Below are 27,921 nucleotides of genomic sequence, written 5' to 3'. Positions count from 1 at the left end.
GGCCCTGTGCGAGCGGGGTACGTGTATTTGGGAGGTGTGCAGGAAGTTTCACACCCGATTTTGCTATCAGAGCGGGATACATGTATTACTGCGGTTCGTGGGGAGTTTCACACGCGATTGGCCCTGTGCGAGCTGGGTACGTGTATTGCTGGGGTTCGCGGGAAGTTTCACACGCGATTGGCCCTGTGCGAGCGGTGTGCGTTTATTACTGGTGTTTGCGGGGAGTTTCACACGCGATTGCCCTGTGCGAGCGGGGTACATGTATTTCGGGGGTGCGCGGGAAGTTTCACACGCGATTGGCCCTGTGCGAGCGGGGTACATGTATTTCGGGAGTGCGTGGGAAGTTTCACACGCAATTGGCCCTGTGCGAGTGGGGTACGTGTATTGCTGGGGTTCACGGGAAGTTTCACACGCGATTGGCCCTGTGCGAGCAGGGTACGTGTATTTCGGGGGTGCGCGGGAAGTTTCACACGCGATTGTCCCTGTGCGAATGGGGACATGTATTTCTGGGATGCGTGGGAAGTTTCACACGCGATTGGCCCTATGCGAGCGGGGTAAGTGTATTACTGGGGTTCGCGGGAAGTTTCACACGTGATTGGCCCTGTGCGAGCGGGGAATGTGTATTTCGGGGGTGCGCGGGAAGTTTCACACATGATTTTGCTGTCAGAGCGGGGTACGTGTATTACTGGGGTTTGCGGGGAGTTTCACACGCGATTCGCCCTGTGCAAGCGGGGTAGGTGTATTTCGGGGGTGCGCGGGAAGTTTCACACGCGATTGGCCCTGTGCGAGCGGGATACGTGTATTAATGGAGTTTGCGGGAAGTTTCACTCGCGATTGGCCCTGTTCGAATGGTGTACGTGTATTACTGGGGTTTGCAGGGATTTTCACACGCGATTGGCACTGTGCGAGCGGGGTACGTGTATTTCGGGGGTGCGCGGGAAGTTTTCAACGCGATTGGCCCTGTGCGAGCGGGGTATGTGTATTACTGGGGTTCGCGGGGAGTTTCACATGCGATTGGCCCTGTGCAAGCGGGCTCCGTGTATTTCGGGAGTGTGCGTGAAGTTTGACACGCAATTGGCCCTTTGAGAGCGGGGTACGTGTATTACTGGGGTTTGTGGGAAGTTTCAAACGCGATTGGCCCTGTGCGAGCGGTGTATGTGTATTACTGGGGTGCACGGGGAGTTTCACATGCGATTGGCCCTGTGTGAGTGGGGTATGTGTATTTCGGGGGTGCGCGGGAAGTTTCACACGTGATTGTCCCTGTATAAGTGGGGTACATGTATTACTGGGGTGTGTGGGAAGTTTCACATGCGATTGGTCCTGTGTGAACTGGGTACGTGTATTACTGGGGTTCGCGGGAAGTTTCACACGCGTTTGGCCCTGTGCGAGCGGGAAACGTGTATTTCGGAGGTGCGCGGGCAGTTTCACACGCGAATTTGCTGTCAGAGCGGGGTACTTGTATTAATGGAGTTTGCGGGAAGTTTCACTCGCGATTGGCCCTGTGCGAATGGTGTACGTGTATTACTGGGGTTCGCAGGGAGTTTCACACGCGATTGGCATTGTGCGAGCGGGGTACGTGTATTTCGGGGGTGCGCGGGAAGTTTTCAACGCGATTGGCCCTGTGCGAGCGGGGTATGTGTATTACTGGGGTTCGTGGGGAGTTTCACATGCGATTGGCCCTGTGCAAGCGGGGTCCGTGTATTTCGGGAGTGCGCGTGAAGTTTCACACGCAATTGGCCCTGTGAGAGCGGGGTATGTGTATTACTGGGGTTTGCGGGAAGTTTCAAACGCGATTGGCCCTGTGCGAGCGGTGTATGTGTATTACTGGGGTGCACGGGGAGATTCACATGCGATTGGCCCTGTGTGAGTGGGGTATGTGTATTTCGGGGGTGCGCGGGAAGTTTCACACGTGATTGTCCCTGTATAAGTGGGGTACATGTATTACTGGGGTGTGTGGGAAGTTTCACATGCGATTGGTCCTGTGTGAACTGGGTACGTGTATTACTGGGGTTCGCGGGAAGTTTCACACGCGTTTGGACCTGTGCGAGCGGGAAACGTGTATTTCGGAGGTGCGCGGGCAGTTTCACATGCGAATTTGCTGTCAGAGCGGGTACGTGTACTACTGGGGTTCGTGGGGAGTTTCACACGTGATTGGCCCTGTGAGAGCGGGGTACGTGTATTTCGGGGGTGTGCGGGAAGTTTCACACGCGATTGGCCCTGTGCGAGCGGGGTACATGTATTTCGGAAATGCGCAGGAAGTCTCACACGCGATTGGCCCTGTGCGAGCGGGGTACATGTATTACTGGGGTTTGCGGGAAGTTTCACACGCGATTGGCCCTGTGCAAGCAGTGTTTGTGTATTACTGGGGTTCGCGGGGAGTTTCATGCGTGATTGGCCTTGTGCAAGCGGGGTACATGTATTTCGGGGGTGCACGGGAAGTTTTGCACGCAATTGTCCCTGTGTGAGTGGGGTACATGTATTACTGGGGTGCCCGGGAAGTTTCAAATGCGATTGGCACTGTGCGAGCAGGGTACGTGTATTACTGGGGTTCGCGGGAAGTTTCACACGCGATTGTCCCTTTGCGAGCGGGGAACGTGTATTTCGATGGTGCGCGGGAAGTTTCACACACGATTTTGCTGTCAGAGCGGGGTTCGTGTATTATTGGGGTTTGCGGGGAGTTTCACACGCGATTGGCCCTGTGCAAGTGGGGTACGTGTATTTCAGGGGTGCACGGGAAGTTTCACAAATGATTGGCCCTTTGCGAGCGGGGTACGTGTATCACTGGGGTTCGTGAGAAGTTTCACTCGCGATTGGCCCTGTGCGAGCGGTGTACGTGTATTACTGGGGTTTGCAGGGAGTTTCACACGCGATTGTCCCTGTGCGAGCGGGGTACATGTATTTCGGGGGTGCGTGGGATGTTTCAAACGCGATTGGCCCTGTGCGAGCGGGGTATGTGTATTACTGGGGTTCGCGGGAAGTTTCACACACGATTGGCCCTGTGCGAGCGGGGTACCTGTATTTTGGGGGAGCGCGGGAAATTTCACACATGATTTTGCTGTCAGAGCGGGGTACGTGTATTTCGGGGGTGCGCGTGAAGTTTCACATGCGATTTCGCCGTCAGAGTGGGGTACGTGTATTTCGGGGGTGTGCATCAAGATTCACTCACGATTTCGCTGTCAGAGCGGGGTACGTGTATTTCGGGGGTGCGCGTGAAGTTTCACACACGATTTTGCTGTCAGAGCAGGGTACGTGTATTTCGGGGGTGCAAGGGAAGTTTCACACACGATTGTCCCTGTGCGAGTGAGGACATGTATTACTGGGGTGCGCGGGAAGTTTCACACGCGATTGGCCCTGTGCGAGCGGGGTATGTGTATTACTGGGGTTCGCGGGAAGTTTCACACGCGATTGGCCCTGTGCGAGTGGGGTACATGTATTTCGGAAATGCGCAGGAAGTCTCACACGCGATTGGCCCTGTGCGAGCGGGGTACGTGTATTACTGGGGTTTGCGGGAAGTTTCACACGTGATTGGCCCTGTGCGAGTGGGGAACGTGTATATCGGGGGTGCGAGGGAAGTTTCACAAGCAAATTTGCTGTCAGAGCGGGGTACGTGTATTACTGGGGTTCGCGGGGAGTTTCACACATGATTGGCCCTTTGCGAGTGGGGTACGTGTATTACTGGGGATCGTGAGGTTTCACCCGCGATTGGCCCTTGCGAGCGGTGTACATGTATTACTGGGGTTCGCAGGGAGTTTCACACGCGATTGTCCCTGTGCGAGCGGGGTACGTGTATTTCAGGGGTGCGTGGGATGTTTCAAACGAGATTGGCCCTGTCAGAGCGGGGTACATGTATTTCGGGGGTGCGCGTGAAGTTTCACACGCGATTTCGCCGGCAGAGTGGGGTACGTGTATTTCGGGGGTGCAAGGGAAGTTTCACACACGATTGTCTCTGTGCGAGTGGGGACATGTATTACTGGGGTGCGCGGGAAGTTTCACACGCAACTGGCCCTGTGCGAGCGGGGTATGTGTATTACTGGGGTTCCCGGGAAGTCTCATACGCGATTGGCCCTGTGCGAGCGGGGTACGTGTATTACTGGGGTTTGCGGGAAGTTTCACACGCGATTGGCCCTCTGCGAGCGGGGAACGTGTATTTCGGGGGTGCGTGGGAAGTTTCACACGCAAATTTGCTGTCAGAGCGGGGTACGTGTATTATTGGGGTTCGCGGGGAGTTTCACACGCGATTGGGCCTGTGCGAGCGGGGTACTTGTATTTCAGGGGTGCGCGGGAAGTTTCACACGCGATTGGCCCTGTGCGAGCGGGATACGTGTATTAATGGAGTTCGCGGGAAGTTTCACTCGCGATTGGCCCTGTGCGAATGGTGTACGTGTATTACCGGGGTTCGCGGGGAGTTTCACACGCGATTGGCCCTGTGCGAGCGGGGTACGTGTATTTCAGGGGTGCGCAGGAAGTTTTCAACGCGATTGGCCCTTTGCGAGCGGGGTATGTGTATTACTGGGGTTTGCGGGGAGTTTCACACGCGATTGGCTCTGTGCAAGCGGGATCCGTGTATTTCGGGAGTGCGCGTGAAGTGTCACACGCAATTGGCCCTGTGCGAGCGGGGTACGTGTATTACTGGGGTTCTCGGGAAGTTTCACACGCGATTGGCCCTGTGCGAGCGGTGTATGTGTATTTCGGGGTGCGCGGGAAGTTTCACCTGCGATTGGTCCTGTGTGAGCGGGGAACGTGTATATCAGGGGTGCGTGGGAAGTTTCACACGCAAATTTGCTGTCAGAGCGGGGTACGTGTATTACTGGGGTTCGCGGGGAGTTTCACACATGATTGGCCCTTTCCGAGCGGGGTACGTGTATTACTGGGGTTCCCGGGGAGTTTCACACATGATTGGCCCTTTGCGAGCGGGGTACGTGTATTACTGGGGTTCGTGAGAAGTTTCACTCGCGATTGGCCCTTGCGAGCGGTGTACGTGTATTACTGGGGTTCGCAGGGAGTTTCACACGCGATTGTCCCTGTGCGAGCGGGGTACGTGTATTTCAGGGGTGCGTGGGATGTTTCAAACGCGATTGGTCCTGTGCGAGCGGGGTACGTGTATTACTGGGGTTCGCGGGAAATTTCACACATGATTTTGCTGTCAGAGCGGGGTACGTGTATTTCGGGGGTGCGCGTGAAGTTTCACACGCGATTTCGCAGACAGAGGGGGGTACGTGTATTTCGGGGGTGCAAGGGAAGTTTCACACACGATTGTCCCTGTGCGAGTGGGGACATGTATTACTGGGGTGCACGGGAAGTTTCACACGCAATTGGCCCTGTGCGAGCGGGGTTTGTGTATTACTGGGGTTCGCAGGAAGTCTCATACGCGATTGGCCCTGTGCGAGCGGGGTACGTGTATTACTGGGGTTTGCGGGAAGTTTCACACGCAATTGGCCCTGTGCGAGCGGGGTACGTGTATTTCGGGGGTGCGTGGGAAGTTTCACACGCAAATTTGCTGTCAGAGCGGGTTACGTGTATTACTGGGGTTCGCGGGGAGTTTCACACGCGATTGGCCCTGTGCGAGCGGGGTATGTGTATTTCGGGGGTGCGCGGGAAGTTTCACACGCGATTGGCCCTGTGCGAGCGGGATACATGTATTAATGGAGTTTGCGGGAAGTTTCACTCGCGATTGGCCCTGTGCGAATGGTGTACGTGTATTACTGGGGTTCGCGGGGAGTTTCACACGCGATTGGCCCTGTGCGAGTGGGGTACGTGTATTTCAGGGGTGCGCAGGAAGTTTTCAATGCGATTGGCCCTTTGCGAGCGGGGTATGGGTATTACTGGGGTTCGCGGGGAGTTTCACACGCGATTGGCTCTGTGCAAGCGGGGTCCGTGTATTTCGGGAGTGCGCGTGAAGTTTCACACGCAATTGGCCCTGTGTGAGCGGGGTACGTGTATTACTGGGGTTCGCGGGAAGTTTCACACGCGATTGGCCCTGTGCAAGCGGGGAACGTGTATTTCGGGGGTGCGCGGGAAGTTTCACACGCGATTTTGCTGTCAGAGCAGGGTACGTGTATTACTGGGGTTCGCGGGGAGTTTCACACGCGATTGGCCCTGTGCAAGCGGTGTTTGTGTATTACTGCGGTTTGCCGGGAGTTTCATGCGTGATTGGCCTTGTGCGAGCGGGGTACATGTATTTTGGGGGTGCGCAGGAAGTTTCGCACGCGATTGTCCCTGTGTGAGTGGGGTAAATGTATTACTGTGGTGCCCGGGAAGTTTCAAATGCGATTGGCCCTGTTCGAGCGGGGTACGTGTATTACTGGGGTTCGCGGGAAGTTTCACACGCGATTGGCCCTTTGCGAGTGGGGAACGTGTATTTCGATGGTTCACAAATGATTTTGCTGTCAGAGCGGGGTTCGTGTATTACTGGGGTTCGCAGTTAGTTTCACACTGTGCGAGTGGGGTACGTGTATTTCAGGGGTGCACGGGAAGTTTCACACACGATTGGCCCTTTGCGAGCAGGGTACGTGTATTACTGGGGTTCGTGAGAAGTTTCACTCGCGATTGGCCCTGTGCGAGCGGTGTACGTGTATTACTGGGGTTCGCAGGGAGTTTCACACGCGATTGTTCCTGTGCGAGCGGGGTATGTGTATTTCGGGGGTGCGCGGGATGTTTCAAACGTGATTGGCCCTGTGCGAGCGGGGTATGGGTATTACTGGGGTTCGCGGGAAGTTTCACACACGATTGGCCCTTTGCGAGCGGGGTACGTGTATTTTGGGGGAGCGCAGGAAATTTCACACATGATTTCGCCGTCAGAGTGGGGTACGTGTATTTCGGAGGTGCGCGTCAAGATTCACTCACGATTTCGCTGTCAGAGGGGGGTACGTGTATTTCAGGGGTGCGCGTGAAGTTTCACACACGATTTCGCTGTCAGAGCAGGGTATGTGTATTTCGGGGGTGCAAGGGAAGTTTCACACGCGATTGTCCCTGTGCGAGTGGGGACATGTATTACTGGGGTGCGTGGGAAGTTTCACACGCATTGGCCCTGTGCGAGCGGGGTACGTGTATTACTGGGGTTCGTGGGAAGTTTCACACGCGATTGGCCCTGTGCGAGCAGGGTATGTGCATTTCGGGGGTGCGCGGGAAGTTTCACACAGGATTTTGCTGTCAGAGCGGGGTATGTGTATTACTGGGGTTCGCGGGGAGATTCACACGCGATTGGCCCTGTGCGAGCGTGGTACGTGTATTTCGGGGGTGCGCAGGAAGTTTCACACGGGATTGGCCCTGTGCAAGCGGTGTACGTGTATTACTGGGGTGTGTGGGAAGTTTCACATGTGATTGGCCCTGTGCGAGCGGGGTACGTGTATTTCGGGGGTGCGAGGGAAGTTTCACACGTGATTAGCCCTGTGCGAGCGGGGTACATGTATTTCGGGAGTGCGTGGGAAGTTTCACATGCGATTGGCCCTGTGCGAGTGGGGTACGTGTATTACTGGGGAGCGCAGGAAGTTTCACACACGATTGTCCCTGTATGAGTGGGGTACATGTATTACTGGGGTGCGCGGGAAGTTTCACACGCGATTGGCCCTGTGCGAGTGGGGTACATGTATTACTGGGGTTTGTGGGAAGTTTCACACGCGATTGTCCCTGTGTGAGTGGGGTACATGTATTACTGGGGTGCGTGGGAAGTTTCACCTGCTTCCCTTTCCATGGGCTTGCAAAGGGTGTGACTAAGTGACAGTGACTCACACAGTGACATTGGGCTCCAATGAGCTGTGTGGGCAGTCTGTAGTCAAAACTGTGTGTACATCCCTAGTGGGGATTGTTGTTGTATTGCACACTGCATGGTGTATTGATATTCCTTGTGCGTCCATGTCTTCCTCCTTATTCACAGGTACCTTCTTCATGTCTTCACGAGGCTGTCTCCTTTGCGGATGCAGTTCATGTTGTATGCAGTACACTGACACATTTGCCTGACGTCAACACTCTGCAGTTGGAAGGGGTGGTTGTGCTGGCTTATTCAGGTTGTAAAACTTGCACTACTTTAGTTTGGTACTGTCATATTTTGGCAATGTTTCATCCTGTGTTGTTGTATTGTGTTGGTGGTGAGTATTTCGTCATGTGTGCTGTTTGTTATTGATTACTGGTGGAATATTGTCTGTGGTCTGTTTCCATTTGGGACAGTGCACTTTGTGACACTTGTGCCATGTTGTGTGCATTCCTTTGTTCGCTTTCACATTGCATGACATGCCATGCTGTGTTGGGTAGTGGAGATGGGGAGGGGTTGGGTGACATGGCGCTGTTTTCATGTTGTATTTTGCAAGGGGGTAGTCATTCATGCAGCATGAATGTGTGTTTTTTTGTGACACAGCATTGGTTTCTTTCGGTAGGTAGGGATGCATGCAATGTAAAACTTCCAGGTGACGAATCTCAGGCTGGTATGGTTGTGACAGTTGACTGTCCCTTATGTCATCATCACTGATTGTCAGCTGGTATGTACCAGGGCTGTGTGCACTCCACAGGGTGTGATTTCAGTTGAAGTAATTGGCCACCAGCTGAGTACCGGCTGCCTCACCACATGCCCTTTCCCCTCCCATGCGCAGCGGACGTGCATGTGGTTGGGAATGTGGGGGCACCACCATGTCCACCGGCAGGCCCCGGCAGGTTGCAACATTGTGCAGGACACATGCTGCCACTATGATCCTGCACACTACTGGGGGCGCGTATAGCAGCTGCCCATCAGAGCGGTCAAGGGAGAGAAAGCGTGACTTGAGCACTCTGAATGTGCGCTCCACTATGCCCCAGGATGCAATATGGGCTGTGTTGTATCTTACCTCGGGTGGTATGGTGGGGTTCCGAATTGGCATCATCAGGTGGGTGCTCAGAGGGTAGGCACTGTCCCCTGGGGAGGTGATGATGGGTATAATTAGTGGGGTTGTGACATTACTCAGTATCTGACATGCATGCATGTGCAGTGGCATTTATACTCACCAAGCAGCCATGTACCGCCATGCCGCCCAGCTTCTCGGTCCCGGTTTAGGATTGACATTCTGTAAATGAAACTGTCATGGGTGGACCCTGGATAGTTGGCATATACTGAGGTGATGATTCCCTTGGCATCACATACTACCTGCACGTTGATGGAATGCCAGTGCTTGTGGTTTCTATAGATGTGCTCAGTTGCCCTGGGAGGACGTAGAGCCACATGGGTGCAATCAATGGCACCTAGCACTTTGGGGAAGTGTGCCACCCCATAAAATTCCTGGACAGCAGCCTGCCTTTCTGCAGGTGTTCTGGGAAGGTATATGTGCCTGCGGACGGATGGGCGTGCAGTCATGATGGCCAACACCTGGTGTAGGCAGCGTGACTGCATGGCCTGTGACACCCCCCACTATGGCACTTGTCTGCTGAAATGAACCAGTGGCCAAGAAGTGCAGTACATTGAGCACCTTTTCCAAGGGGCTCAGTGCTTGGGAGCACAGGGTGGGTGATGTGAGGTCATCCTCCCACTCACTCACCAGGTCAAGTATTATGTGAGGTGGAAACCTGTACCTCCCATACACCTGGTCATAAGGCATCCCAAAAAGGCTGGTCCTGGGTGTAAGAATGCTGGGCCTGACTATCCTCCTCCTCCTGCGGTGTCCCACAACCACTGCTGCGAGGAACGGTATATTCATCGTAGCGTCTGAGCTTGTTTGTTGTTTGCGCACACTTTTATGCTGCGCGGGTCCACGTACGCATGCTTCCTGCTGGCGTACGTGTTTCCGGATTAACGCATCTTTTTTGGCGCACGTGTTTGCCCTGTTCGATTCCATGAATACATGTTGTAGGTGCGCGTGCGGGCGTTCCGCGTATTTGCCTCCTGTACTTCACCCGTAGCGCCCACATTTTCACGCGTTGTTCCCCATTCCGGTTGTTACGCCCCGTGTTCCGCCTACTTTTGTTGTGTGCGCCGCGCTATGTGTGCTTTCGCTGTGCGCGTAGCGCTTTCGCTGTGCACCTAGCGCACGCTGTTTGATGACGTGTGCGCCCACGTGCGCCACGCAGAATTTTAGCGCACATCCCAGATTTTACACGCGCACGGACTTCCATGAATCGATGTGTGCGGATTTCGCTCGCTTGCACTGCGATTTTCGCACTTGCGCTGCGATTCGCACGCTTTCGCACAATTGCGCGAAAATTTTCAGCGCACATTTATTCCATGAATCGGCCTGTGTATCTTAGATGGACAATTGCCCATTTGATGGCTAGGGCATCTAATTCCGACACAGATTAGTACTTCTCACGGGGAAAAGTTTATGACTAGTGAATAGGATGGGGTGTTCTAATGCATCGCAAATTTGTGATAAAACTGCTTCTAACCCTGTGAGAGAGGCATCAGTTTGCAACACAAATTCTTTCAAAAAGTCTACTAGTTTTAGGATTGGGTTCTAACATAGGTTTATTTTAGGTTGTTGCGACATGCATCATCCTCATCATTCCAATGCATCTTCTGGTGTTCAGCATTTCTAATTTGTCTGTTAATCTGGCTGTTCCAGCTGAGAAATTTGGGATAAACCTGTGGTAATAACCAATCAATCCTAGGAATGACCTGAGGTATCCTATAGTCTTGGGCGTGGGAGCATTTTGGACAACTTTCACTTTTTCTTGCTGGGGGTGTATTCTGCCATTCCCTACAAAAAGCTGAGGTATTTCACAGCCGATTGAGCCAGTTTACATTTGGATGGATTGGCAGTTAAGCCAGCTTCTCTGAGGGTTCTCATAATAGTAGAAAGATGAAAAGATGGTCTTACTAGGTTTAACTATAAATGACTATGTCATCAATGTAGGCCCCACAGAATTAACAGTAGGGCTGTAATATCCTGTCCATAAGTCATTGGAAAGTGGCTGGGGCCCCATGTAGGCCAAATGGGAGGACTTTGAACTGGAATAGTCCCAGGTCTGACGTGAAAGCTGTCTTTTCCTTATAAGATCCATGTACTGGGACCTGCCAATATCCCTTGGTTAGATCTAGTGTTGATAGGTTTGTGGCATTTACAAGTTTATCTATTAACTCATTGATGCACAGCAGAGGATAGGCCAAAAGGCGGAGATGGTATTGACCTGCCTGATGTCTATGCAAAACCTCCAATGATCGGGTTTATTTACCAACACAATAGGGGAGGACCATGGGATTGAAGAGGGCTCGATAATGTTTGCCTCCAGCATTCTTTTCACTTACTCAACAACTATTTATTTTCGGGTTTCTGGGAGTTTATTTGGTTTCAAATCGACCACTTTTCCATTTGTAGTTCTGATTTCCAGCATAGTACATTGGGGATTGCTATAACAAGGTCATTCAAATATTTTTGTTTCTCTCTAGTTAGTTGTTAGGGAATAATCTTAGAGTTGTTTATGTCCTCCAGTACCAAACAAGACAATATTGAGGCGGTGGCCGCAGAAGGATATTTTTTCCACTCCTTTAAGAGATTTCCATGGTAAAGGTGGGTCTTTTTCTTCCTATCAGGTTGGGCTATTTTATAGCTACAGATCCCTGTTTGAGTAAGTACCTTATATGGCCCTTGCCAGTTTGAGACAGGTTGTTTATTTTTAGATGTAGGTAAGAGGACTAATACCCTTTGTCCTACTGAAAAAGATCTTAAATTCACGTTCTTGTCATAGGTGGACTTCTGTTGGGATTGAGCTTTTTCCATGTGATTGTGGACTAGATTTTGAATGAGTTCCACGTGCTCTCTCAATCGGGTCGCTGTTTGTGAGAGGGGGAATAGGTGCCCCTGCCCTCTCTTCCCAGGTCTTCCGGAGCAGATCTAAGACATCTCTTGGTTCTCCACTGTAAAGTAGTTCAGAAGGGAATCAAGTGGATGTCTGAGGGGTCTTCCTTACTGCAAATAGGGCCCAGGATATCATGCAATCCCAGTCCTTCCGTTCCTTATCTACCAATTTTCTCAAAATCATGTTAAGGGGTTTATTAAGTCTCTCCACCAATCTGTGTGCTTGGGAGTGTAAACTGAGGTTCTTAAGGTGGTAAAGTGTAGTAATTCCTTGACTTCACCCATGGGTTTACTCATGAAATTGGATCCCTGATCCGTTAGAGTTTCCTTGGGGAAACCAACCCTAGAAAAGAATGGTAGTAGGTGTTTTAAAAGTTGCTGGGTTGTATTGATCAGCATGCAGAAAGCCTGTGAATAAACGGGTAGCATTATCCATGATTAAGAGAAAATATGTATTACCCAGTCTAGAGTTTTCAATGATCCAATGATATCCATCCCAATTTGAGTGAAATCAACTTCTTTTATTGGTAAAGTGTTTAGAGGGGCAATTAAGGGAATTTGTGCATGGTTTTTCTGGCATATTTCACATGTCTGAATGACTTTTTTATGTCAGCATGGATGCATGTGAACAATATGTGTGTGGCCAAGGCAATTTTGTCACCCTCCTCTGTCTTTTTACCAAATATTCTTTTGGATGGGATACACAACAAGTGATGTCTATTTCACTTTTTATTTTTATATCCAGAGGTCTTGTATAAATCCAAGTATAATGTCACATAGAAAATGACAACTTATTCATACATACACATTAATTGACAACAATAGCCTTCAAACGATATTGGTTACACATTAATATAAACATATTACATTTTGTAGACACGTTGGTTTGACACTGACACTATTCAGTGTCTATTTGTCAATTTCTTTCTGTGTTGTAGGGCCTGCCCTGGTTTTAGCAGTGTTGATAGTTGTTTCTGTTATCAGGTCGACTCATTGTGTTTCGGCCATCTAGTCACTGGACTACAGTGTCACAGGTAAGCTGCCTTCATCAGGACAGAGATGGATTGATAATGAGCACAGACTAATTTGCGATGTGTCTAGAACAGAGGACAAACAAGGGGGATGATGATAATCTGGCCATCATCAATCTCTCATCATATAATCAGAAAATTACTCAATTGACATTACTCCAAAAAGGGTTATCTTTCGTGCTGGTTACTAAGATGGGCCCATTCCATTGCGAAATTGAACTACTGAAGTTCTTTCGCAATATAAAACTAAAACACTTCTTCGAAATTCACCTCCCCACACAACAAAGTGAATATATGCCTAGGAACAAGATCAAAAACCTTACTGGTCTAAAGTGCAAATCCAGATGTATTCCTTCAGGTTACACTTGTCTCTACTTCTGAGAACCTAGTTATCTGACAAACGTTGGAAGTACTACACAAAGACAACCATCAGCTCGAAAACCTCAGCAGAGAGGAACGACATAGTCTGCCACCCCTACACAAGAACACCCAAATTACTATTAAACCTGCAGATAAGAGCAGTGGCATTGTCCTTTTCAACACTATGAAATACAAAGCAGAATGTGAACGTGTGCTGCCAGATGGCGATGCCTACAGGAAACTTCCCATGGACCGTACAAGACGGATACAACAAGAGATCGAGAGTCTCCTTAGACATGCACTCAACCATGTCTGGATGTGCGATGACGAAAAAGGTTACCTCATAAAACAACATTTGAAGACACCAGCCTTCTACATCTTGCCAAAGATGTATAAGAACATGATAGACCCACCGGGTAGACCGATTGCGGCTGCAATCGACTCACCTAGTGGATTTGTTTTAGAGTGTGTGAGGCTCGCAAATCTGTGAAAATGTCTTTCTCTTCACAAAACAAATATATTTACAAAGAAAAGGAGTCAGCATGGGGGCCGCTTTTGCCCCTGATGTGGCCAATATCTATATGGCTCATTTTGAAACTCTATACATGTTTTCCATCTACAATCCCTGGGCTAACCATATCAAAATATAGAAATGCTATATAGACGTGTTCTGCATCTGGTCAGGCACAGAGGCAGACTTATTGACATTTTTGTATTGGCTCAACTGCTGTAATGAACATCTGAACTTCACCATGGAAAAAGACCACCAAAAAGTGAGCTTCCTGGATTTGACCATTAACAAATCAGAATACGGATACGCCAGTATTCTCTACAGAAAACCCACAGACCACAACGGGTTGTTGCACTATACCAGTTTTCATCCGGCTGGGCTGAACTCAACTTACCATACAGCCAGTTTCTGAGAATTCAGCGTAATTGGTGCACAAAAGCAGACTTTAAACATCATGCAGAACATCTAAAAAAGAATTTTACTGACAGAGGTTACCCGAAGAAGTTGATAAAACATAACTTCAAGAGGGCGGCCCATATCGACCGTGAAGTGGCACTTACTAAACAAAACAGAGAAAAACAAGAAAGATTGGTATGCATGACAACATTTGGACCAGCAAGCAATCAGATAAAAAGAATACTATTTGAAAACTGGCATCTGGTAAAGCATCCCGGGACGCTGAACAAAAAACCTTTAAAAAGAACGCCGATTTATGCCAAACACTGGTACAAACATACAAAACCACTCAGGGAACGGAAGGTATGATGCCACTATGGGGCCTACCGGCAGTCAAAGTTCACCAAAAATGTGGTGGATCTATAGCATGAAACTTCACATTGACTACGAAATGGTTCGAACATGGTACCCTTAAGTGGGAATGTAGAGAACATACTAATTGCAGAAGTAAATATAAATCATCTCATTGTTATGCTATTTTACATGCCATTGGAATTAATGTAATTCTACATACTGTTGTATACATGTCTAACTGGACACAGCTCCTTACAATCATATGTATCTGTCATACTTCATACTGACCCCTTTTAGAGGTTCCATTACTCAATCTCAATTGAGAGATAGTTGGCCTCAAAGACTGGGCCACCAGGTCCAACGGGTGGCCAGACAGACATACACTGTAGGTACAATTGAAGGGTCTTGTGTACTTCTTCACATTTACCATGCCTTTGGAATTAATGTAACTCTACATAATGTTGTATAGATTTTTAATCGCTAATGTGACACTTCTTGCAATCACATGTATGTGTCATACTAACATTGACCAAATAGCCCGTACTTCGAGCGCACTCAATTAACTCACTGACAAATTTTTGGGATAAATACCCATATTGTTGGAAACAGTTGAGAATACATTGACTACAGAACTGGTGTTCAAATTTCTGTAAATATAAGGATACCACTACTATATATATGGAGATAACAGCATGTGCTGATACACAGTGTAAGAGACCATATAGGACATATTCCACATTTCTTTCCGCACTAACTATATCTAGCGGGGGGACTGGACTCTGTAAGCTATACTAATATGAGCATCAAGCCCGACCTCATGAGCAAAATATACACTATGGGCCTCATTACAAGTCCGGCGGTAACCGAGGTGGTAAAACCGCCTGGTTACCGCCAGACTCGTATTACCATTCCGCCTCTGTGATTCCTGGAATTACTGGGGCAATACAACCCAGGTGTCCCAGGAATTCCGGAGGCGGAATGGGAGGTAAACCCACCAGGTCAGATCTGGCAGGAACGCCACCTCCCGCCTGCAGGACTCGGGATCGGGCAGTCCGTAATTAACAGTGGCGGTGGGTTTACCGCCACTGTTATTTCCGGACCGCCCGACATGTAATGAGGCCCAATGTCATTGTTGTTCGCCATTTGCCGCATATGTGGATAAAAACATGCCAAACAATTAGACCCCAGAGCCAATATATACATATTTTTCACTCATGGAGAATATGTCAAAGAAGAAAAGTGCACACACACCAGTAGACCCAGACATCAGGGCATTGCATAGATTCAGATGCTGGTTGAGCCAGCTTAAGATGCCCACCAGATTTAAAGTGCCTTTGTATTAGGCCATGGTTGTTGAGTCTGGTTGCACGGCAACCTTGTAATCAGTAGGATCGAGTGAACAAACTGTAAGTACAGTCTTTCTGCGGCTCCTGCCACGTTGTAGTTTAGTATTTTTGAATGGCACTGTGATCTGCCACCTCAGCCCCAACAACAATATATTTCCACAGGTACTCCACCTGCTCGCCACAGGTCCCCCGGGATTCACAGCATTGCTGCGGTACAAATTGATATCACTCGCTCATGGCTGGTATGCGTGCCATCTCCGCACCTAACGGGAACTGGTTTAAATGCATCCTGTCTGTTAGTCATTGCGATTGTGAACACCGCCCAATCCATACTCGTATGCACTGCAAAACGGAGCTAGCACACAATGAGCATTACATACGATCTTAGATGTATGACCGGCGCTCTAAGACAAACACCATGGCACTCCCAAGTAGACAGGATTTCACTTGGCATGGGCGTACACGACGCTGCACTTATTTGCAGTTACAACATAGGGATTGCACCTTTGTTTATAGCTTTTGAAATTCATTTCTAGGTCAGCTGGTCAAGTACTAAAAACGGACCGCACATATGTGAGACTCACACAATTTGACAGATTCCGAACCCCATCAGGTATGTTGGGAAATAGCTGAATTTCATGACTTGTAAGATGATATCATACGCTACCTTGACTAGATTAGGTGACTAAGCACTGCCTTTTTATTTAGATGGGCACTGCTGACTGCCTACACTGAATAGACTCCACGTGTTGAGGTCCACCCTTTCAAGAGTGGACCGGGCTCCTACAAGGACAGGTAGGAAGCCCTGCGATTCATTGATCCTAAATTATTCCTATAACATAGCAACAAGTTATTTTTGTAAATAACACGTGACCCCACTTGTTTGTCTCCTGTTCTAGACACATCACACATTAGTCTGTGTCCATTATCAATCCATCTCTGTCCTGATGAAGGTCGCTTACCTGTGACAGTGTAGTCTGGGGACAAAAATAAAAAACATGTTTTTTAAGTAAAATAGACATCACTTATTGTATATCCCATGCAAAAGAATATTTGGTAAAAAGGAAGAGGAGGGTGACAAAATAGCCTTGACCAGACACATATTGTTCACTGATCATTGACCTGGAGGGTCAAGGCTCACCAGGAACCCAAAGAGAATTTACTGCATGGATGCCTGGCCGGCAGAATTTCCCAAAGATGTTAGCTTGGGTTATAGATTGTCCGAAATGTCCCCCTGTAAAATGAGAATGTGCAATCTCTAGCAAAATCTTCCGATGGGTTTTAGGGATTACTAACTAAGTTTTACTTAGGCCTTCTCTGGAGGTTTTCTTTCTATATAGTAATCCCTGTTTCAGGAAGATAAAGGAGCTCCCATTTTCTAGTCCTATTCCTCCTCAGGGATCACTTGTAAGAAAGCTCCTATGAGTGCTGGATCATTTCGCTTGTCGAAGGCTAGATCGGGAAGGATGGTAGGTTCTTCTTCCCTCTTTGCCTCAGTGATGGGTGTTTCATCAGCCTCTCCTAAGTTACCTCTCTCAGTATCCTCCTGTTCACTTTCTTCCTTAAAACAGGGAAGTAGAGCTTTCTCAAGAATTCTCTGTGCAATTTTGTCCCCACAGTGTATTTCAAATAGAGTTTCGTCATGGTTCTGTATGAGAACCTTTATGTCTCTCCGGAAGAATGGATCTATGTTGCCTGTTAGGACATCTAGACCAAACCTCCAGGTCAGGCTAGATTTTGGGTCCAACCTTATATAACAAACCACATGGGAGTGTTAAGACTAAGTCATTGGGAATCATCCCTCTTTTGCCTGGAGGGATAGTAGGTACTCTGCTGCTAAATATATCAAAGCCTATGAATTTTTTTGTGGCAATAGAGGGATCTGAGGCTCTGTGACTAAGCATCTGGAATGTTACGGTCTCCAAATTTTTCTTAACTGAGTCGCATCCCACTTTTGACACCACACTTAAAGAAGGCATAGTATCAAACAGTGTAGACCGACCCATGTGATCACAGTTCAAGGTTGTTTATTGAACTTCAGTGGGTTGGTTGAATGCCTGTCTAACCCTAAATATAAGGAGGGGAGCAAGCTGCAACCATCAAAGTAGAAATAACACGGTCCTAGTTGAGTCTTGTCAAAATAAAAAGGGTCTATACTAATAAACGTATCGCCAATCCTTACTTATAAATACAAATGGTTTGGAAAATGATGTATGCAAAAGAAAAAGTGGTCAAGAAAAAATATGTCAGGACAGATGAGTGATAAGCTCCTCTTGCCCATGTTTCAGCATGGTACAAGGCATCACACTTGAGCTTGGAACACACTCTGGCTTCTATGAGCACCAGGATGCAGTTTAAAAATCAAATAGGACCTTCTACGATAAAGTTCCTCGTTCTCCACAGGTGTCTTGCTCATGGAATGCCACGGGTTACCAAAACAACACTTACGATTCTCTCTCCTCAAAAGTTCACTGTCCTTCGTTTTCAGGTATACTATTCACTTTGGGTCTCCCTCAGCTGGGCTCAGACCCTCTTCTTAAACACTGTTTCAATGGGTCTCCTCGATCGGGTTTGTACCCCTTTTTGACAACTCAAAGGCACAATAGGTCTCCCTAAACTGGGCTTGGACCCACTTGTGACTTGCAACCCCAAAAGGCATCCCTCAGCCGGGCTCGGGCCTTGTTGGGTTCAGTTTAATGAGTAGTTCACTTATATCAAGGACATTTGATTGTGCAAAGGATTTTCCTCAGACCCTCGTATGACCACTTCGATATTCTCATATCGGATTTTCATTTGCAATGCCGCTATTCAAATATCAAAGTTTCACTGCTTTGTTTCTTTGTAAAACTCCTTGCACCAGAGACCTTTGATTGAGTACCAACACGCGGCTGGCCCAATCTGCAAACTTGTATCTTTTGTTTATATCATAAAAATGTCAACACACTTATCAGCTTTCAGTATTTTACTCATTTCTTTCATGAAACGCCTCAACGTTCGCTCTCGGAGGATACATTGCACTGCGCATAACCTTCATTTAGACACAGACCAGCCTTGTACACTTCCTCCCGACTCACCAGCTGTGTTGAAGGTTCTGCTTTTGGCTTTGACCTGGGAGCCAAGGACGATACAATGGCAGCTGCTGTTCCTCCCTGACTTGGCCAGTCATGCAGGAAGGCCTTGGGTATACGGGACACACAGAGTAGGCTTCTATTGCTTCACATCCTGGCTTTTTTACAGGCTGCTTTCGAATCCTCAAGAGTATAATGATCACTCGTTGAAAAGCTCAGGGCATTTCCCTCCTTTCTCTCTCTTCTCGACCTGTCGTCTTTCTCCATCGATTTAGTTGTGACCTGGAAGAACCTGCTCCTTTGTGTGCTCTGCCTCTATCAAAGTGTGCTCTTGTGCTCAGCCTTTTATCCGTGTGAGGAAGTTCAATGACAATCAAGTGCCTGACCATGGTAACGGGACATGTCCGGTACATTGTTTGAGTACTAGTCTGTTTTCTCCCAGAGCGGCTATCTATGTAGCAGTGTTCATGAGGGGAAGTGGAGGGACTTACATTCCCCAGATATCCTACCTGCTACGATGAGTCAAAAGGATCATAGGGGGGATACTGTGTCTCGCCATATGGTGTTCCACTCCCACTCCCTGAAGACCCCTTACCCAGGTGATCCTCCCGCACTGTTCCACCCCCCCGGGTCTGGATCCAAAGGTGATGGCCGTGCCCTGGCCACCTGAGAGACCCTCAGAGACTAGCGGATGAGACACCATCTGGTTTCTCACAATTGCAATTGTCACATTTAACAGAGCAACATTAAAATCTTTGCAATCAAACTCCTATCAACATGTATATCTTTAATATCTGTTTTTTATATAAATCTGATACTCAGTCCTAAAAAAGAAAATATAAAATGCAGGGCCAAATTCTTGTTTTGATTCTCCTATGAAAATGCTGTACTTTCCATCCTCCCATCCCATCCAACTAACAAAATAATTCTGATTTCTTCCATTTAACTGGAAAAAAAGGTCTTATTGTGCCAGTATTTTACTTTGGGCATATGTCCTTGTTGTAGATGTGCTACTAGCATTGCACATTTTCTTGCGTGTGTGTTTTTTGGATGGTGTATGCAGGTTGCAGGCAGATCACATTTTTATTTTTAAATTTGGCGATTCTCCCTGCATCCTTTTCTTTTGCAAAGATTTCCCTTTTTGCCACTTTTTTTTTAACAATAACTGGTTATTAGTACATTACGACAAAACAACATTCTAGTGATGGAGATGGTGCACAGCTGTTCTTGCTATTGAAGAAGTCTTGATTCTGGCAAAGACACATGTAGTTGAACGAAAAGTGCACAATAGTAGTGTACTGCTTCTAGACATTACTAAGTAATGCACTTACTTGTAATTGGAGTGCTGGCAAACATCTGAGTCATTCTCGGGCTAAAATGGCATTTACTAGGTGGCTGTTGCCCTAATATAAAGCTCCCCATCCACTTTGCTATACTTTTTATGAGCTTACATTTCTGTAACTGAGTTCTAATTGCTTCCAAAAAGAACATATTTTCTTATTCGACAGAAGTTGCTAGTCAGTGTAGCCATTCCTCGCAATGCATCAAAGGTAATGTTATCCCATGCATCCCAGGAGCCAGGCCAGTGAAGCACAGCCTTCAATCTAAACTATGATGCTCAGATAGAAAATATATATGTTGTTCTGCATATATTCACTTGGGTGGCATGGCTTTCATCAAGAAGGACAAAAGGACAAAGAGTAGTTTGCAGATGATTATCAAGCCTCTTATAAAAGAAAAACTTTAATTAAACAAGGGAATGCAGGGACTAAAATACATTGCACCCACAATGTCCTAGCATGTGCAAGCAATTGAGAGTGCAGAACTATTTGTCACTAAAGAGTGTGGTGGCAGGTGTGTGAGTCACCCTCTGGGTGTGCATGCACACCTGTGTGCAATAGCGCATGTCTGTTAGGGCATTTTTGTGTGGGTATGTGGGATGTCTGATAGTTCATGTTTGTGTATGCTTGGTATGCATGGGCATTTCATTTCTTTGTATAGAATATGCATAGAGTGCATAGCCATAAGATGAGACTACCTTGGCATTTAAGGACGTTTCTATCCTTCAGAAGCATATAGGCACTAGATAAGATTGTATTATGAGCTAAAGAACCAGAGGTGTTGCTAGGGGGGGCTGAGGGGGCTATAGCCCTTGGTCTTTTGGTTGTAGCCCCAGATAGAAGCTCAGGTGCTACAACCAAAATGCTAGCTAACCCCGAGTCCCACCTGTCCCGACATTAGCTTGGCCTCTGATCTTTTCCAGACCTAGCAACACCCCTGGTTGGAACCTGTCCGTCCGAGGAAGGTTCGGGGGCCTCGTTTGGTATTAGGGATCGGTGTTAACTGGATTGTTTTGATCTTCTCGGTTTGAGGCTGAATTAACCCATTCTTCAGAAGGCATCCTAGCTATTTCACTGATGATTGAGCTAGGCGAGACTTCTAGGAGTTGGCACCTGCTTTCCACAAGGTGCAAGTGATTTCATAGAGGTGATGCATATATTCTGACCAGGTGTTGCCATGGATGACAATATTTTTAAGTTAGGCACCTGCAAAATCGGAGTGGAAGTACTTTGTCCATTAAATGCCCCGTGTATCCCAAAGCGAAGGACTTTAAACTGGAAAAATCCCTGTGGCGTAGAAAAAGTTGTATTCTCCCCGTCAGATGGATTCAGGGGAACTTGCCATTATCCTTTTGTCATATAAATGTAAGGCGTGAGAATGTAGTAGCATATGAGCATATTATGTATGAGTGTATGCCCTACATCCATGTCATATATATGTAGTGCATGTGGGTGTATTGCATCTCAGTGAATGACGTATGAGTGTGTAGTGTATTCATGAATTTCATAGGGTATATGAGTGAACGACATATGCCATGTGAGTGTATGGTGTATTCATATATGTCATGTCTGTTTACGTCATATGTGTTTCAATTGTATGTGTGTAAGTTATGTACGTGTATGACATATGAGTGGATGGCATATGACTATGGTGTATATTTTGTGAGTCTATGGTGTATGAGTGATGTATGAATGTTTGGTATGTTTCTAGCATATGAGTGTTTGGGATATTCGTTTTTGGTATATGGCATGTTAGCATATAGCACATGAGTGTATGGCTTATGAGTATGTGACTTGTGAGTGAATGGCACATGAGTGTATGGCATAAGAGTATATGATGGAAGTGTTTATGTTGATAAGTTTATGGCATGTGAGTGTATGTCATATGTGTGTATGCCTTATGAGTGCATGACATATATATTTGGCATTTGGTGTATGGCACATGAGTTTATGAGTGGTGTAAGAGTACTTGGAATGTAAGCATTTGGCATATCAGTGTTGGACATGTGTGACAAGACAAGTAACAAGGCCTTGCCAAAAGGGGCAGGTACCCCTCTCAGCTGGATCTAGGCCTACTGGGGAGGTATCTTGAGCCATCCCCTGAGATGAATAGTGTAAGAGGGCTGGGTATCATTTGCTGCTCCCCTAATTTTATACCAGTCTGTAGCTTTACAGATCCATGTCTCAGGCCTTGTCTCTGAGTACATATGTGTTTTCTCTCAATTGCACATACTGCCCCAGATGAGAAGAGAAGATGAGAAGATCCAAGAACCGTTACCCACACAAACGCAGCTCCAGATTCAGCTTTCACGTCACAGAGCTCTGATCGCTGCTGCTGCTCGCCTAGGCAGTGAACAATGCCGTCGTTATCTGTGCACCACCAGTGGAAACCCATAGAGAAGGTCCAACACAATTTTGTCGCAAATCCCCCATTTGTAACAAACAATCCACTAGACCAGCCCAGACTAAAGTTCCCCGAACCTACAGTCCACACCATGGACTGTAATGAGGATCTTTCCACCGTGCCAACTCTTCCTGTGCAGTCCAGCTAAGCCCCATTTTAAAACATTTGATTGCTCATACATGCGCTGGGAGGAAAAAGAGATAAGAGATTGATTAGGGATGAATGGCAAACCAGAATGGGGAGGGGATCTGTTAGCAAAGGGCATGAAACAGGAAGTGTGGGTATATAAGGTGAGGTCAGAGGTTGAAGTGGATGATGACCAAGAGACCAGCAGAATGAAGGAGGGCGTGGTGGCTTGTGGAGAAGATGGTCAGAGCAGATGAGGCATTGGCTTAAGTGGATAGTTGTTCTGCAGTGAAGTGTAAGTGTGTGTGAGACAAGTGTGTAGAAAGGGAAGTGTAACATGTGATTGTTAGAAGGCTTGCCCAGGGTAAAAGGAGGGTGACTGACTAGTAGTGAGGATAGAGTGGTAGTGTGGGAAAAGGGGAGTAGTAGTGTCAGAGGAGGAGTGGTAGTTTGGGAAGAGGTGTAATAGTTTGGGTCGATGGGTAGCAGTAGTGTGAGAGGTGAATTAGTTGTGTGGGAGGGGATTGAGTAGTCAAAGGGAGGAGTAGAAGTGTGAGGAGATTCAAAATCAAAGGGTGGAGGCAGTAGCTAGAAGGAGTGAAACATTGGACGGACAGACAGTTGGTGGGGAGAAGTCAAGGGAGAAAGAGTGGGTAGAGAAGAAGGAAAAGGTGTCATAGGGCATGATTGACACCAGTGGACTCCTACAGAGGAATTGTAAAGCACATCTCCAATCCCAATGGGAACAGTAACCTTTGTTGAGAGGGGGAAAGTTAGGTTGTTCCTGAGGGGCTCAGGGAGCTTGCTTTTAAAGAAACATTGCTAATATAAACCATAACCTAGACAGTAAGGGCCAATAATTGTCTGCTGGCAGGGGCAGTGAAATACCAGCAGGCCTTTCAAAGTGTTAAACTGATTTCTATGTCAATGGTAATCTTTTACTGATTACTTTTTTCTGAGAGGCACAGAAACTATGTGTGACTACTTTGCGTGAGAAACACAATTCAACTTATTTTCTGATGTCCAGAAAGAAGCGCATGGTCTGGCTGAGCTATTGCTTAGGGATCTAAAGACATTTTAATTCCCAGCCATACTCATACCTTGCATCAAGTCTGCTCCGAGAGTAATTGTTAAGGGTCACCCCTTTAGTAAAGCAGCCTTCTAAACACTGTTACGGGTTCTCTGTTGTACAAAATGTTGCATTTAAAAATGAAGGGCCATCCATTACACACAGGGTGCACTCTAAAAAATGAAGGATCATTCCTTCTATGAAAGACATGCCTTGAAACACGGGTCATTTCCTTGCAAGAAAGACGCACCTTGAGAAATTGCTGTCTTCTCTCTGGTATACATTTCCAGGGGCACTGCTCAAAAGTGCAGCCCAGATGTTAGGCAACCGCACATTCAGTGCAGCAAAGTGATGATGAAAACAGGCACACACGTTCTTTTTTTGTGAGGCCAAAAAGGGTTTCAAACAAATATGTGTGGGCCTCAGCATGTTAGCTTCTTTTCTCTCAGGGAAAACAAGCCCACAGCGAAAATGTTGGAAAGCATGCACACTTCATTTTGTTCTAAGGCGCCACTTAAATGTGCATGCCAGAAGTGGGGGAACCATATGTTCGGGGCAGTGAAGTTCAGGCGGGAAACATGAATGTGCCTTCTTTTTCTGAAAGACCAAGAAGATGTGCAGCCAGAACACATGAATTGTGTGCAGGACAGATCAAAATCCAAGGGAGTAGCAGACACATACCATTTTTATTTTCAAGGTATGTGTGAAATATTGGAAAACTGAATAAAATAAAATCAGACACAAAACCCTAAAATGCTGCTTGAAACAGCAACACAATGCTGCTGACAACAAAATAAAGTGGAATGCCAGATCTTTTAGCAATAGATCACTGTTGTCGTGAACAAAACAACTTGCTAAAAACCTACACACTGACTTAAAATAACTTCCCTTTTCTAACATCACATATTCCAGAAAGACACAACCGGATGAACAGCAGAGCATGAATATGTTTTAAAGAGTGGCCCGGGCAGTAAATCACACATTCGTTTCTTTGTCCATTCTTCCAAAACCAAAGTAAAGCACAATTAAAATATTTTCAAAACATGAAAATGATTCAACCACAGAAGTACACGACGCAATTTTTAAAGTGGATGTGGGTGAAATAAAGAAGGGGGTGTCAGAAGTACATGCTTTTGGACGATGTGGCAGACAACAGTAGTATGCTAACATTTTAAAGGGTTAAACAACAATGGCATGTCCTTATTGGGAAGTCAGCACTCAATAATTGGCTCTCACTCACTAACAGGGCTTTTTGGTGCCAGACATGTAGCAGCAGCGGCACGTGACTTCTCTTCAACATCTTCTGTGCTACTGTGTTAGCCGTGGTTAGATAACTTTGCATAGTCTTCTGCAATGAAGTGCTGATTCATTTTTTTAAAGTAAATTGTTCTGTATGTGGGACTGATAGGTTTCTCTTGCATTCCAAGACAATAGCCCTAGCTGCACTGCAATCTTGTTTATGACTGCCCACCTGCGGGCAGGCACTTTAGATCTCTCACAAGCGTTGCCGATCATTTGGACTGCTTACTGTTCCACTACTGTAATCGGTCGTTGTCGCTTCCCACGGCTGAAGTATCCAGTAGATAGCCAGAAGTCTGCACAGCTGATGGTCCACTGTCTGTTCTTGTTGATGCGTTATCAGTATACAAGATGCCAGAGCCCATGAGAAGGATGTCGCACAGCATTTCCTGTCAATAGATTACACCTGCAATGCTCATGAAGCTTTCATCTAGCATAAGTGTTGTTGTGGCCATTTGTGCAGTCAATCTGGACATTCCTGGTGTTGTTGGCAAACCTAGGGGTGCTTGCAGCTCTTCTTGCAGCCTGCACTCTTCTTCAAACTGCTGTTGCAAATACAGCAGAATGCATCCATGCATGCTTTCAAAGTGCCTCCTCCTATCCACAGTTGTTGCAGATCCTCTTCCACAGACCCAGGATGACTAAAAGCAGCCACTTTCATCTTGACACATGGCTATAAAAACATAGCTAGCAGGTATTCTGTCAACCCGTAGATCACCATGCAACGTTGCAAGGAAATCCCTTACCAGTTGTGATGCTTGGTCATCACCTGTCAAGACACAGGCCTTGGCCAGGTTGAGAGGTTTAGTTTAAGGAAGTATACCAGAGCGAGAACCTCACTGAGTTACACACTGTGACAGCTTACCCTCTTGGTAGTATCCTGAAAATGTTGCAGCAACTAACAGACATTGGACAGCAACTACCACTGACTTAGTGTTTTAGAAAAGCCCATCTAGTGCTTTGCTGTGTGTGTTGCAATTATATCAGATGACATTACAATGCTCCATCAGTCAATCCAACATGTGTAATGTGGAGTTCCAAAGAGCAGCCGCTGGGGTCCTTAGGTTTTGCTGCAGCAACTTGTGCTGCACTGGTGAATGGCTCAGGGAATTTTTTGCATGGTAAGCCTAGCTGAAATCAGTGCTGCTCACTTTGTGCCCTTGTAACCATTTCCTTTATATCTTTATATTTGTTTAAAAGGTGTATGATGTCCAGATGTTGTACTAGGTGTAAAGGATGGGATGTGCACAGTATTGCCAATTATTAAGGCTGCAATGACATTCGATCCATTGTCTGATGTGAGATAGCCCAACTGCAAATTACAAGGCCTTAGGAACTTTCCTTTCACATTATCAATCTTCTCAAATATATGAACTCCCCTCTGTCTTCTGCCATGAAGTCTTTGCAAGCAAAGTGTTCATTGGTGTCAGACAAGCATCTGTTGCTCCCTTGCATTATTATAGAGTCTATCTTGCCTGGTAGAAAATGCAACGGCTACCCAGTGTGTTGTGATGGTCATGTAGTCAATCCTTTCACGACTGGTCCATAGTAAAAATTTATTTTTGGACACTCTGACTGCTGTAGGACCCATCCCACCGTGGCTATAAGATGCCTGAAGAATTGGCCTCCAACTTGCACGAGAAAAAATTCGGCTGGGAATTTCCAGCAGTGATAGGCTGCTCCCAAAAGCCTCTGTAATCTAGGATTCTACAAGAAAGAGTAGGGTAAGAGTTCTGTTACAATCATAATGGCATGTTTTTCACTTAGCAGGTGATGATCAGTCGTGTGACCTGTGATATGTTTGGCCATGTTGAAATGCTTCCACTACACTGGCCTGACTCAATGGTGTGCTGCTGGAATCCATCAATGGGGTCTGAGGGTCTGGCTGAGCGTTCCACTCATAAGCAAAGCTATTGTGGAGATATTGTTGTGTATAATTGTGCGGACTGGTGCTGGAATGCTGCTTATCATTATGTATGGGTTTTTGGAGTTCTTCCCATGTCTGTGCATGGTGCCAGAATATGGTGGGAGTGGTGGTGGTGTTCTTTTAGATGGCACCTGATATGTTGCACTATCAGTCTTATGACACAAAACCTATTATTTGAGGAAGAGATTAAAGATTGTGGATTCGATATATAAGTACTGTACGCTCGTGACCACTCTTAAATTAAGTGTCAAAGAAGGGGTAACAATATGAGTGTAGACTGGCAGCTCTTGACCCTCCAACTCATCCACCTGAGCTGGAAAGTGAGAAATCAAGATTGTTGGGGTGGGAAGGTGAATTGCGCTCAAGTTGATTCATACAATAGAAACCTTCAGCATCCGAATTACAGTATTTCAAAACAGGTGTTTCCAAAGAAGATAGTTATTCTAGATATTGGACAGCCAACACGTGTTTTAACCAACGGGTCGTTTTCAAGGCTGTGTTGATCCTAAATAGCAAGTCATAAGTATACAGAGTTACATAAATTATGTACACCATCCAATTAACACAATTTTAAATCCATCCAAAGCAACAGTTTCAACAAGAAAAATAAAAGTCAAAATTGTGGTAATAAAATTCTAATGATAGAGTTGGTGTTGATAAATGGAAATTGGTAATAATCAAAAACAAAGCATACCACATTTTGGATTGCCAATGAGGAGGTCAAGCAAATGGTGCACAATGTTGACAAAGCAACATTTGGAAGAAAGAAAGAAAAAGAAAACCAAAAAGAAAATGGAAAATTAAGAAACCAAATGAGGTTGTCTATTCATCTTAGATTCACCTTTCCACCCCAACAATCTGGATTTCTATTATTTGAGGCAACTGTACATAGGTTAGGGAGTGTTTTTATGAATTCTATCTCTGTGTATGTGGTCACCTT

This window comes from Ambystoma mexicanum, chromosome 6q, assembly GCF_040938575.1.
Source record: "Ambystoma mexicanum isolate Mex_15411 chromosome 6q, UKY_AmexF1_1, whole genome shotgun sequence".
NCBI classification, from domain to species: Eukaryota; Metazoa; Chordata; class Amphibia; order Caudata; family Ambystomatidae; genus Ambystoma; species Ambystoma mexicanum.
Note: the sequence above shows the minus strand (reverse complement) of the source record.